The sequence below is a fragment of the Electrona antarctica genome (genome assembly GCF_951216825.1).
Source record: "Electrona antarctica genome assembly, chromosome: 22".
Lineage (NCBI taxonomy): Eukaryota > Metazoa > Chordata > Actinopteri > Myctophiformes > Myctophidae > Electrona > Electrona antarctica.
In genome coordinates this window covers 36,031,492-36,043,227 of record NC_136805.1, presented here as the reverse complement: position 1 = coordinate 36,043,227, position 11,736 = coordinate 36,031,492, and the positions used below count along the sequence as shown (strand labels likewise).

The following is an 11,736-nucleotide window of genomic DNA, read 5'->3' as shown; positions in this document are numbered from 1 at the left end:
ATGTATAATTATGATAGAAAACATTAAAAGTGGGTTTCAGGTGGGGTAATGTAAACACAGCATCTTAACACTGGTGAAATAGTGAATTTCATATTTAATGTAAACATACAACAGGACTAAGGTGAGGCAGTCAGCAGGTTACAGCGCTGTAGGGCTTCGAACCCTATATCCAGGCAGAAGCTCGGATAGTACTCTACCAGTGCTTTCTTTTGCTTTGCAACACCATGTCTTTACTTGCATGTGAATTCAGAAATATAAGATAGCCGATCTACAATATGCTCACTATGGAACAACTCTCACATCCTAATAATTAACCCTATAACCCTAACCCAATTTAGCTATTTGGAAATAGCAGATCTAAAAGCTCCCAACATTGTGATCTGCTATTTTCAAATAGCTGAGGTATATAGCCTATGGTTTAAAGTGGCTAGCTATTTTTGAGTGGTGTAAACCACTCCTACAACTGTCTTTGTTAGTTTACGTGTCTGTCTGTCTGTTCGTACCAAAAAATGAGCATGGTTGCTATGGTCACCCAGTTCACACGGGTGTGATTTCATTACATCAGACATTTTGATTGATTGATTGAAAATTTTATTAACAGTTTGCAGAATTACAGTACATTTCAAGCACAAACTCAATACAAAGGCTGTTAATCGTTTACCCGCCAGGAACATAGGAATATTAACACGTAGAATCTTGTAGCCTGCCACAAACGGAAAAGCCGTTTTAACAGCGATGTATTCATTAATGCATGTTTTAATACGATCGTATCGAAATCTACCGTCCGTTAGCTTTGTTATGCTTCTGACACAATGGGCGCGGCCATTTTGAAAATGCGCGCGCATCCACTAACATTGCCGGCTCTGTTTTCAGACGGCTTTATCTCGCAGAAGCGACATTGCAGAGGACGCTTTGTCCCAGACAAGCGTTTTCAACGGCCTGTAGCAGGCGCTGTGATACTCGCGGTCCACTTTTTCCACCACCGACCGAGAGAACGAGCACCAGCTTCGTCAACACCAAGGGGGCAGGCAGACTTTCCAACGTTGAAGCTCTGGGTCCTAGTGGTAGGAGGAGGGACTACAGGCGGACCCGTGGATTCATGACCGGGAAACCCCGTGCAGCTGGGCTTTAACGTTGAGCGCTCGGTTGCCCTACGTCACTCAGGACCTCAAAGTTGAGGTCCTGGGAGGGACTTCCGGCAGTCTTCCGGGTGCTTCAAAACGCCACTGAGCAACTTCCACTGACATGAATAGCTGGGGGGGCGGAGCTTCGCGCTAGTTCAGTCTCTATTATATATATACTCTATGGTCAACACACACGGAATGGTTTCATAGTAAAATGCGATACGGATATTTGGCTCTTCAAAGTAAGTGTCACGCGTGATTAAACCATGGCAATACGCAATCGAGGGATTAATTAATGGCGGCAGGCTCTGTGAGTGGACGACCCAATTAAGCATTACACTTGTTTACAACAGGGTCCACCATGTTCAATTCATCAAAACATTTAGAGACGTACAAATAGACACTTCTATATAGACAAAGAACAGTACAGGAATTCATCATAATGGAGGTAAAAAGGGAAAAGAAACATATACAGTGAGGGGAAAAAGGGGGGGGGGGCGGTGGGGGGATTCAGATTTTACGGGGGCCAGTTTCGAATTGCAGCCATCCGTAGGTGCCCTTTGAGAGCATTACGTCAGACCACAGCTGATCAGTCTATATAAGACCTTACACCACTCAGTTCACACGGGTGTGATTTATTATGCTATATTACAAAAAACAAAACAAGCATAATAATGTTGCTATTGGACCCAATCTGAGAATAACTGTGCTATTGTACATGGTCATTACAGGTCAATCAGTAAACGATGAAGGAAAGCTGTGTTGGTGCTTGATCAAGGCAGGCTATTCTTATCATATGTTATACCTTTTCACCCACAGCGCCTGGAGCATCCACTTGGACTCAAGCCGGTGTCTCATCAGCCGTGGTCGGGTCGTCTGGAGGACGGTGCCTGTTGCGAGACGCAGAAACATCCACTGATTCAAGATTACAACATTGACAGTCCAGGTTTGTGCATCAGCAGATGTTTTATTTTATCATGCAAGTAAAGGTGGCCTTACACTAGCCGATAATCGGGGATTTTTGACGCTCGGGGGGTGCCCGACCGCTCAAAGCGCGATCGGCCCGATCAACATCAAGAATGTTTGATATTTGCTCTGCCCCGCTCCGATTATCCTGTAGTGTGTGGTGCTATCAGATTCCAGATTGAAAAAAAAACGGCTAGTGTAAGGCCACCTTAAGGACATGTTAGCATGGCCAAAACAATCACCGGTAGAAGGTACTTTCAGGTTTCTGAAATGGGGTTCAAGTCCCTGCAGTGATGGAAGGCTTAATGTTTTACATGTGTCCTGCTCGTGTGTTTATTACATTAAATGTTATCATAAGTCATAATAGTACCCGTATGCACAAACTATTTGTAATTACAAATTACAGTAATGTAATACTTGGTTCACGGAGTTCTCTTTCGCTTTGCACAATCCCAGGCGAGAACCCTGGACCCTTTGACCATGTCAAATTTTCTCTCACAGTAGGCTTTGCACAATCCCAGGCGAGAACCCTGGACCCTTTGACCATGTCAAGTTTTCTCTCACAGTAGGCTTTGCACAATCCCAGGCGTGAACCCTGGACCTGTCGGGGATGTCAGATTAAATGAGATGTAAATTGGAACACAGGTATGCACCTCTGGCGACCTTGGACACTCCCATATGCTAATCTGGACAACGGAGACCGAGCGGAGGACGTTGGCGAATCGCTGGGCGGGGAAAAAGCACTACTGTACGGCTCATCGTCCTGTGTGTGTGTGAGTGTGTGTGTGAGTGAGAGAGACTGATGACGCGAAGCGTTTGTGTTTACTATCTGACTGTCATGGCGGAGCGTTTCAAATGGATATATTGTCATTTCTTCACCTTTTGTCGAGCTACTCCAGTCCAGAGCACAAAGAAAAGTAAGTTAAGTCTTGTGTCAAGTTTCACTGCAGAGCGGTGCAGAGTCGCATCGCATGCAGACCATGATCTCACCATGCACCTCCTCTGCTGCTGCGTGCTGGTACGAATGGGAGGAACGGGATTCAACTTTTGCGTGCATGTGTGTGAGTGCGTGCGTGCGTGACTGACATGTACTGTGCACCCGTGTGCATGTGAGCAAGCGAGAGACAGACAGACAGACAGACACTGCGCGTGCGTGGGCACGTGTGTGTGTGTGTGAGATAATCAAACTTGCATGTGAGTGAGCGAGAGAGACAGAGATAATACTAAAAGAGTGTGTGTGTGTGTGTGTGTTGTGGTTCTAGCAGCAGGAGAAGAACCGTAAGCGGCTATGTGGTCCACGACATGGAGATTCCCTACCTTCAGGAAGACAAACACATCCAGTGTGGACGACGGGCCTTCCATCATGGACGCTTTCTCATGAGACTGAGGAGAGCTGCTCTAGCAGAACCAAAGTAAGTGAAGGTGGTAAATATGGTTTTCATGTTGGCTGGAGAGTTGGTTCGTGGACTGAAATCAATGTGGGTTATGGTTAGCGATTTAGACTCTCGTAGATGTATTTTTCGCTTCTAGGATGACGTCAGAATCGAAAAATACATCTACGAGAGTCTAAATCTTAGGCTAGGTTATAATAGTCATAATATTCCTGACTAGCGCTTTACTCCCCCTCAGTGTCACAGTAGTAGAAGACATCGTGGCCAGCTTGGAGGAGAATGGTTGTGTGACCGGAGTCCAGTACAAGGATAAGGAAACCATGGAGACATCAAAGTGAGTGGAGGAAACTTGTAGCATGACAAAGCATGCTCTCATTAAATCACTCTTACATCTAAAATGCGAGTGTAAAACTAAAACAATCTACTCTCAAAATGTAATCTGTTTTTGTGTTAGCTGAAGCAAACTTGCCCAAAGAGAACCAGTGAAATTCACAGTGAAATTTACAAAACATTTACATGAAATTTGTGCTCTGCTTTTAATCCATCCTAGAAGAACTGGGTGCTATTAATACAGAGCCCGGAAGCAGTTAGGGTTGTCTTGCTCAGTGACACTTTGACACAGGGTAGACCTTCTGACTCCAAGACCTCGCTACGCATTCAGCTATAGCCACAAATAAGGAGAGTGGAGACGCTACACTACACTACACTACCAGACATTATGCAGTCAACATCGCTCTATTTGAGGGATTCGCAGTGGTCAATACTTGGCCTTACGTTACAATGGTACCATGTGGTTCACACTTAAATAGTTCTTATGCATGCTCTTCAGTTAAAGATTAGAGCCGGTTACAAACTTGTTACAAAACAGTTAGATTTGGAACCTTCTGTTAAGCACAGACTTTTCTCCTATGCTATAGATACACATTTTGGAAATATTTAACCATAATTGTACTACAATGACCATGGCATTTCTCTATTTGATCGACATGTGCCAATTGTTGAACATGACAAAATAAAAAGTGCCCTTCTGGGCACAGGTCTCCACCAGGAGGATAGGACTGTGTGAGATGTTTGGCAAAATGTTTAGGAGTAATAAACATGTTTTTTTGTTTGTTCATTTTGTTGAGGAAATGCAGAGCCAGATCACTCATAGCATCTCTGAGGATAGAATTCAACCCATTAAACTTTAATGGGTTGAAGCAAGGCGCTTTAATGATTAAAGCACCTTCAACCTGGAGCATGTTATTAATCGTCAAAATCTTGCATTAATGTTCTAAGATTTGTTTTTCTTCAACAAGCTCAGATACGATAAGACATGCTTTGAGCTTGAATATTGGCTATTGTCAACTTCAATCATTTTATTCACTGGTGTCAAGAAGTATCTATACCCTACTCAAGTACTGTGTGTATATTATTTTTTAACTTTTTCTGCTTTTCAAGATACTCAAAGTTGCTTTACAGGACAATAATAGCAATTTTATTAGAAAATGACAATCTACAAGCTCAGAATGCTTGTGAGCTTGTAGATCAGCTATTTTCAAAATATATTTTAGGCTATACATTTTGAACTTGCAAAATGGGACATTCTGCACAATGAGTACTTTTACTTGAAGTATATTTTGATGCCAATACCTTTGTACTTTTATTTAAGTGCATTTTGAATACAGGACTTCTACTAACACAGTATATCTACATTGCCGTACCTTTACTTTTAAGTAAAACATGTGAGTACTTCCTTCCATCACAAAAATATGGCTTAATACATAATGAGATGGGTTCAAATTAGATCCTTAATACTGTTTTATTACAATTCACAAAGTTAACAATCAAGTCTTAAATTTTTAAAAATATGCAATAGCATAAAATGTACAATAGCTTGTGACAATTCTGTTTGAAAATAAAAAAAGTACTTATATAAAACATTTAATTCATGACTACATATTCCAGGAACAAGGATAAGCCGGCTTCATCTGATCACCATGTTGCTACACCTTTAAAGGTGCTGGCAAGAGGTCATATCAGTGTAAAAAAAATGCATCTTATTAACTAGACAACATTGAGTGATAACATTTCAAACATCTCTCCATGAATTTGCAATATAGATGAGGTTAAAAGAAAATGCAGTTGTGTCAGACGAGCACAAAACATTATAGTATGTCTTTGGATGGGATGGCTCTGGTGACCCCAGGGCCTTGCTGGGGCGAAGGGGAGTGTGTATATCTGGGTGGAACGCCAGGGCGCTGAGGAGGCTGAGTGGCGTTGGCATCCACATTCTAGTGATCCAGTGCTACATACCTGAAACTGACAGGTTTGTGTGGAAATTCAGCCAAATAAAACAGTTGGCGCTTATGCAGTAATGTGCACATAGCTGTACTGCTCTTGTGGAATCACAACAAAATCATCATACTTGCTAACATCGAATACATATTGAAATTATCCATCAGTTCCTACCCTGGAATTTGAGATGAGGCATCGAGTGGAATGTCCGGCTGTCAGCAATTAAATCAAAAAAGGAAAACAGAGGCATCGAGTGGAATGTCCGGCTGTCAGCAAATCAAAAAAGGAAAACAAAAACATTACATTACATTTTTCACATTATAATACACAATTATCACGGAGAAAAGTAGCTTATACATACTACTCAAAGTACTCATTACAAAATCATTTCACCAACTGGGTTTAAACTTGTGATGTGACAACAACATTTGAATGATCTGTTCTAGGGTTAAAAATAAGTTTCACTGATTAAAGTTCCTGGTTATATTTTACATTACAAAATGACATGGACGTCACATTACAGTCTATGACATCAACCCATGAAGGAAAAACCTTGGCTTGTATGTTGTTGGCAAAATACATTGTTGTTCACGATACCTTAGCAGGAGGAACTTGTATTGGTGGCTGTGTGGGACTGACCTGAACATTTCCATTTGCTTGACGATTTGATCTACATAAAACAATGTACAAAATAGTTTGATGCGACAATGATGCGAGAGAGACAGTAAATACATGCTTGACTGCTAAAAAAAAAAACATAACGAATACTGTAGTTTACGTTTAAAGTTACATTATGGAGTTCAAGGTTTACCTGTGAAGCCTGGATGTAAGGATCTGACAACGTATATATATATATAATAGTGCCAATAGTGTCAAAATGACATAGAGCCAAACTGACCAGAACCAAGAGAGGACGGGGACAACAAACAGAACGAAGGTCAACAGGCCACTCCTAAGAGAGTATTCTGGAGTACAAGAGGTTAGAAGTTAAAGTAAAGATAGTATTTGAACTGCAATAATTATTAATCACACAGTATTTGTCAAATTACTTTTCATTTGACTATATAACCCATTTGCACAGCTTTCCCCACCTCATCCATTTAGACTTCCTTTGCATTTGTATGTTAGTCTACACAGTGGAGCAAAGTTTACTGCTTGCAATGTCAGCAAGCAAGACTTTTGCACACCTACTGTAGATAAAACAGGTGCATCAAAACCAAACTAGGGTCGATAAACGTGGAAGAAAAAACTCCCGCACATTGTTTGTTTAAATGCAAACAAGAGTCAAGTATTTTTTTCTCTTCCACTGCCTTGATGTTGCCACAGCTATTGTAAGGCGCAGAAGGCCCTGTCACCAATGGTGCGCAGGTTGGCCGTGACAGGGTTGAGGCAGTATGTGTTTGAGGAGAGGAGGGTGCGGGTCGAGGGTTTCAGGGAGACTAATTCCTTGAGGTGGAGGGAGGGGGGCATTTCTGTGGATGCATTGATGGGTGAGCAGGGATATCTTGTATTGTGTCCAGAATGAGATGGGGAGTTTTGCACGAAAAACACTCCTTGGGCTAAAAACGGCATAGCCGTCTTCACAAATGGTCATATTTGGGCAATTGGCTATGGCCGAATTTAGCCCTGGCTGGAGTGTTTTAATGGGAATAGGGTGTCACACAGATTATTTGTTTTCTGGTAAAAGAAAACCAACAACAATTCATGGTGTCGTAAAGTGATTTAATAGGAGTCTAAAGATGCGACTGGAGGCAAATTAATATTCAGGTATAAAACTTGCACACAAACTCTCAATTGCAGAATTAAAATGCTAAGCTTTTTATCAGACACCTTCAAACATTTGAAAAACAATTTAACACAATATGTATATACAGTAAAACATACTGTATATTATAGACATCTATACAGAACAATGCATTGTCATGGTCATTGTCAATGCTGAACAGAAAACAGACCAACTTACCTACTGTAATTGTAAAGTGTCCGATTTCTTCTGTAGTTCCAAAAGCATGTGTGCTTTGGAACCACAGAAGACACCACAAAGCCCTAGGTAAGCTGGTCTCTTCGCTGTTCATTTTAGTTTATCTGGAAGAACACCATGTGTACCACAGATATACTCTCCAGTAACACTGAGCATTGTTTTAGGTTTTGTAACACAATGCATGCACTGAATAACACAATTCATCTGTAATAAAACATGTCAAGATCATCACCCTTCAATAAAATAAATCAATATTGAACCCCTGGGCAAATTCATTTATTTTCAATTTAGTTATAAGAGGAATTAGGAAGTAAAGTGTGAAGTAAAGTGAGGGGCACTTAATATCATCTCACCACATTCCATGCTCAGTCAATCAAATCATTTCCGTGGTACACACAAAGCTGGGCACAGGAGGGGCTATAGCACCTGATAAATAAAAAGATGAGCTCCCAGGTACAACAACGTGACATGAATGTATGATCCGACAAGGTGTGTGTGCAATGAGTCCAGTCTTATAGGTGGTGGGTTGATTGCAGTAGTGTTCACAGGTTTGTAATGGGCTGGGCTGATGAGAGTGGAACCAGGTGTGTAACTGGGACTGAAGTGTGGAATCGGATGAGGGAGTGGCCAAAGTGGAAATACAGACAGACTCAAACCATGACAATAGCTTCGATAACTCAGATGAAAGGAAGGACCAGGCTGTCAGCCAAAATGTAGAATATCCCTGGAAGTAATCCGATTACAATTGGTGCTCAATCATAAAACCCAGGCATTAAGCTTTATACCATAGTAATTCACCCAAAATAGTTATAAACCTTCTAGTTGTAATGTCTAGAATTAGCTTTAACAGGAATACCTTTTATGAAATGTTTAGTATGGTATTAAACATTTAAAGATGAGAAATACTTTAGAAAAATACCTTTTAGAACCCAAAAGAATAATTATGCAGTCCCAAGCAATGAAGGATTTTCCAGACAGAGAGAGTGGGTTTTAAGTTATGCCATGTATTCGGAGAAAAAGATGAAAATCCACATACAGCCATTTTGCAATGAATGTCTCTCAACGTATGACAAAATGAAGACAGTCCTTATAGTTCAGTTTATCTCGATTTGCCGTTGTCATGGGGACAATGTCCGCCCATGAGAAAGGCCCACAGTCACTCTGGGCACACCTAAGCTTCCATGCGCAGCCGTCTTTTCCGGGTTTTTAGACAGCTGGTGGATGGAAATGAAGCTCCACCCACGTGGCAGAATGCAGCTGGAGCAAGCTTTTCCGGGAATCTGGCTGACGCGGCAATCTGCCGCGTGGTTGGAGCTTCATTTCCATCCACCAGCTGTACAAAAGTCCCGGAAGAGACGCTGGCAGACAGCTTCTTTTGTCCGCACATGGAATCTTAGGTGTGCTTACACCGAGTAGAGTCAATTCTAGGAATGATGTAATTTCCTGAAAGTCCAAGAAACATGAATATTGGGCAATGAAGTCATACAAGTAATTTGTAGTTCAAAACTCAGACTCGTGAAGAGAGCAATGAAGGTTTCTTAGGAGAGACACCCAGTCTCGGGTGTCTGTAGTAGAGAACACCACAAGGCCAAATGGATGTGAAAACATGTTTGTGAGGAGACAGTGAAAAACACTCAAACTAAGATAGTGAGATAATGAGGTGCCACTGAAGGCCATTAAATGAAAAACAGTTATCTAACTGGGGAGAGTGCATATAGGACAATAAATATGATTTCTGGACAATAATGGAACATGAAAATCATTCATAAACAACAATATTAAAATAATCCATCAGCGCCCCTCAAAAAAGAGGCTGCACTCGGGTAGCACAAAAAAGTACCTCCTCACCAAGCATTCAGCTTGGCGGCTTCGTGACTGTACACAAACAATTGCCCGTGATCAGGGGAGGGGAGCCGGGCGGGAAGGGTGATCTTTGTCAATGCACGGCATCTGTAAATGGCCTGGGTAATGTTGAGCAGGGGGAGTAGGACAGGCGACATGTCCCTCCCAGTGGGTCTTCACACTGGTAGGTGAGCAAGTAGGGTACACCAGTAGTGACAAGCAGCGGGGAAAAGTGGCATAATGACTAAATTGGGATCTTAGGGTGCACTCCCCTGGCCAGGCAGTAGCATAGTGGCCATGATGAGGAGACCGGGAAGTCTTGTTGAAGCCGGGGAGGCTGTGTTCTGCTAGCCTGGCTAATAAGCCAGACCGAATCAGCCGTTGGCAGACAAAAATTGCCTGCCGAGTCTGGCTTATTAGCCAGGCTAGTGTTCTGTACACTGTACACTCAATGCTGCTTCTCTGCTCACCACGCCAGCAGCAGCAACCTGTATGCGAGATGGCAAGTACAATAAAGCATACACTTTGAGTCCAAACCTTTCACCATAGCCCGACATAAGCAAACAAATGAACAATAGGAACATAGTATGAACTTGTTGTAGTGTTCTTTTGTGTGTGTGTGTGTGTGTGTGTGTGTGTGTGCTTAATGTAAATCGCTCTGGATTAAGACCGTCTGCTAAATGCCTAAAATTGTACAATTGTGAGTGTGTGAGTGAGAGAGAGAGAGAGAATGTGTCTTTAATGCCTACTATGGTCTGAACTGTCAAAGATACCTCTGTTGTAAGTTGTAACCCTCACTCAATAAAAAATATTAAACCAAAAATAGACAATATTGTTTTGAATGTGATGTATGAAGTCATGCTTAAGGAATAAAATCATGCCTTATTACCTGTGACTGCCTGACAAATATCCCATGGTTCTCCTCACACGTAAAGTAGCGTTTGCCCCTCACCGTGCCATCATTCTTTCCCTTGGGCTCATCCAGGATGACACCTACTCATTTTCCTGGGGCAAATTGTGTGGTGCCGAAATAAGCCACTGTCCCACGATTCCCCTTGCCTATCACCTCCACCAGAGTGCCCACCTCCACTGGCCGGCCTCCCCCACCTGAGTTCATCCTGCTGCTATCACTGCTGGTACCATTACATTAATTCTTGTTTTGGGGCACCCTCATCGTGGTATAACCTGGGACTGCACTCTATGTGTATTCTATACTGTCCTCTGTGTAGCAAACTAGCAACCATAATTAGACAGCAAGTAAAACTCCATTCATAGAGGACATGAGAGTCACGATATTATGCTTCAAGCTCCAAAATATTTATTGCTGACTGATGTTGTGAAGAGGTGAAAATCCAAAGACAACATACAAAAAGGTACGGTAATTATTGTTGCTTGTAAAAATGAGTAGAAATAAGTAAGTAAATATAAATGTAGGATACATTTAAGGTTAGGGTAAGTATATGTTTGGCAACTGTAACAATGAGGTAAATATGTTTTTACAAGCATATGAATAGTACCAAATCCAATACAAAAAACACTCAAAATAAAAATAACACTGATTAAACAGCTACAGTACATTAATCACACAGCACTAATGGAAATGAAGGTTCAACAACCACATAGCCACTTTGCTGTGTAAAATGTTAGCATAAGAACAATACATCCTAAATCACTTTCACAAGTGCAAAATGTCATACACACAATATGCTTGCCTAGCACAACAATAATAATGGCAGCAAAAACTTTAAATGCTCCTGCTTTTGGCTGAATGGACTGGGATAGGCATATAGGCCTATATAGTTCTTTGTAGCAATGTTTGTATTTGGCTCAAAAACTATAATTTTTTTCTCCTGCTTCCTGTCTAAAGAGAAAGTTGTGTCAGGTCTGTAACACAGGAACACTATAGCCTAGGTGTCACATTGAGGCAAGCTTTTCCGAGATTAATAGCAGAAGTATGAGTAATTACTACGGAAAATGTACACACTTAAAAACTCAGATTAGATTGACAAACAACTTCTACTTTACCTATTGAAAATGAAATATACGGTAACTATCCAGACGACCAAAGGCCCTGAAAACTAGGCTCCAGACTTCCCAAAACAAACTGGTCAGGCTCCTACTTGGCCTCACCCCCCGAACCCACCTCACCCCTGCC

At 41.7% G+C, this 11,736-nt stretch overlaps 1 long non-coding RNA gene across 1 annotated transcript; it reads right to left on the bottom strand.

The window, feature by feature from the left end:
- Positions 1-5,263: 5,263 nt before the first annotated feature.
- Positions 5,264-8,228, bottom strand: LOC306915880. Its single transcript, XR_013788894.1, has 5 exons — positions 8,093-8,228; positions 6,570-6,723; positions 6,356-6,428; positions 5,933-6,024; positions 5,264-5,782 (listed from the first exon to the last, which is right to left on the bottom strand). It is a non-coding gene; the product is annotated as an uncharacterized lncRNA (long non-coding RNA).
- Positions 8,229-11,736: the final 3,508 nt, after the last annotated feature.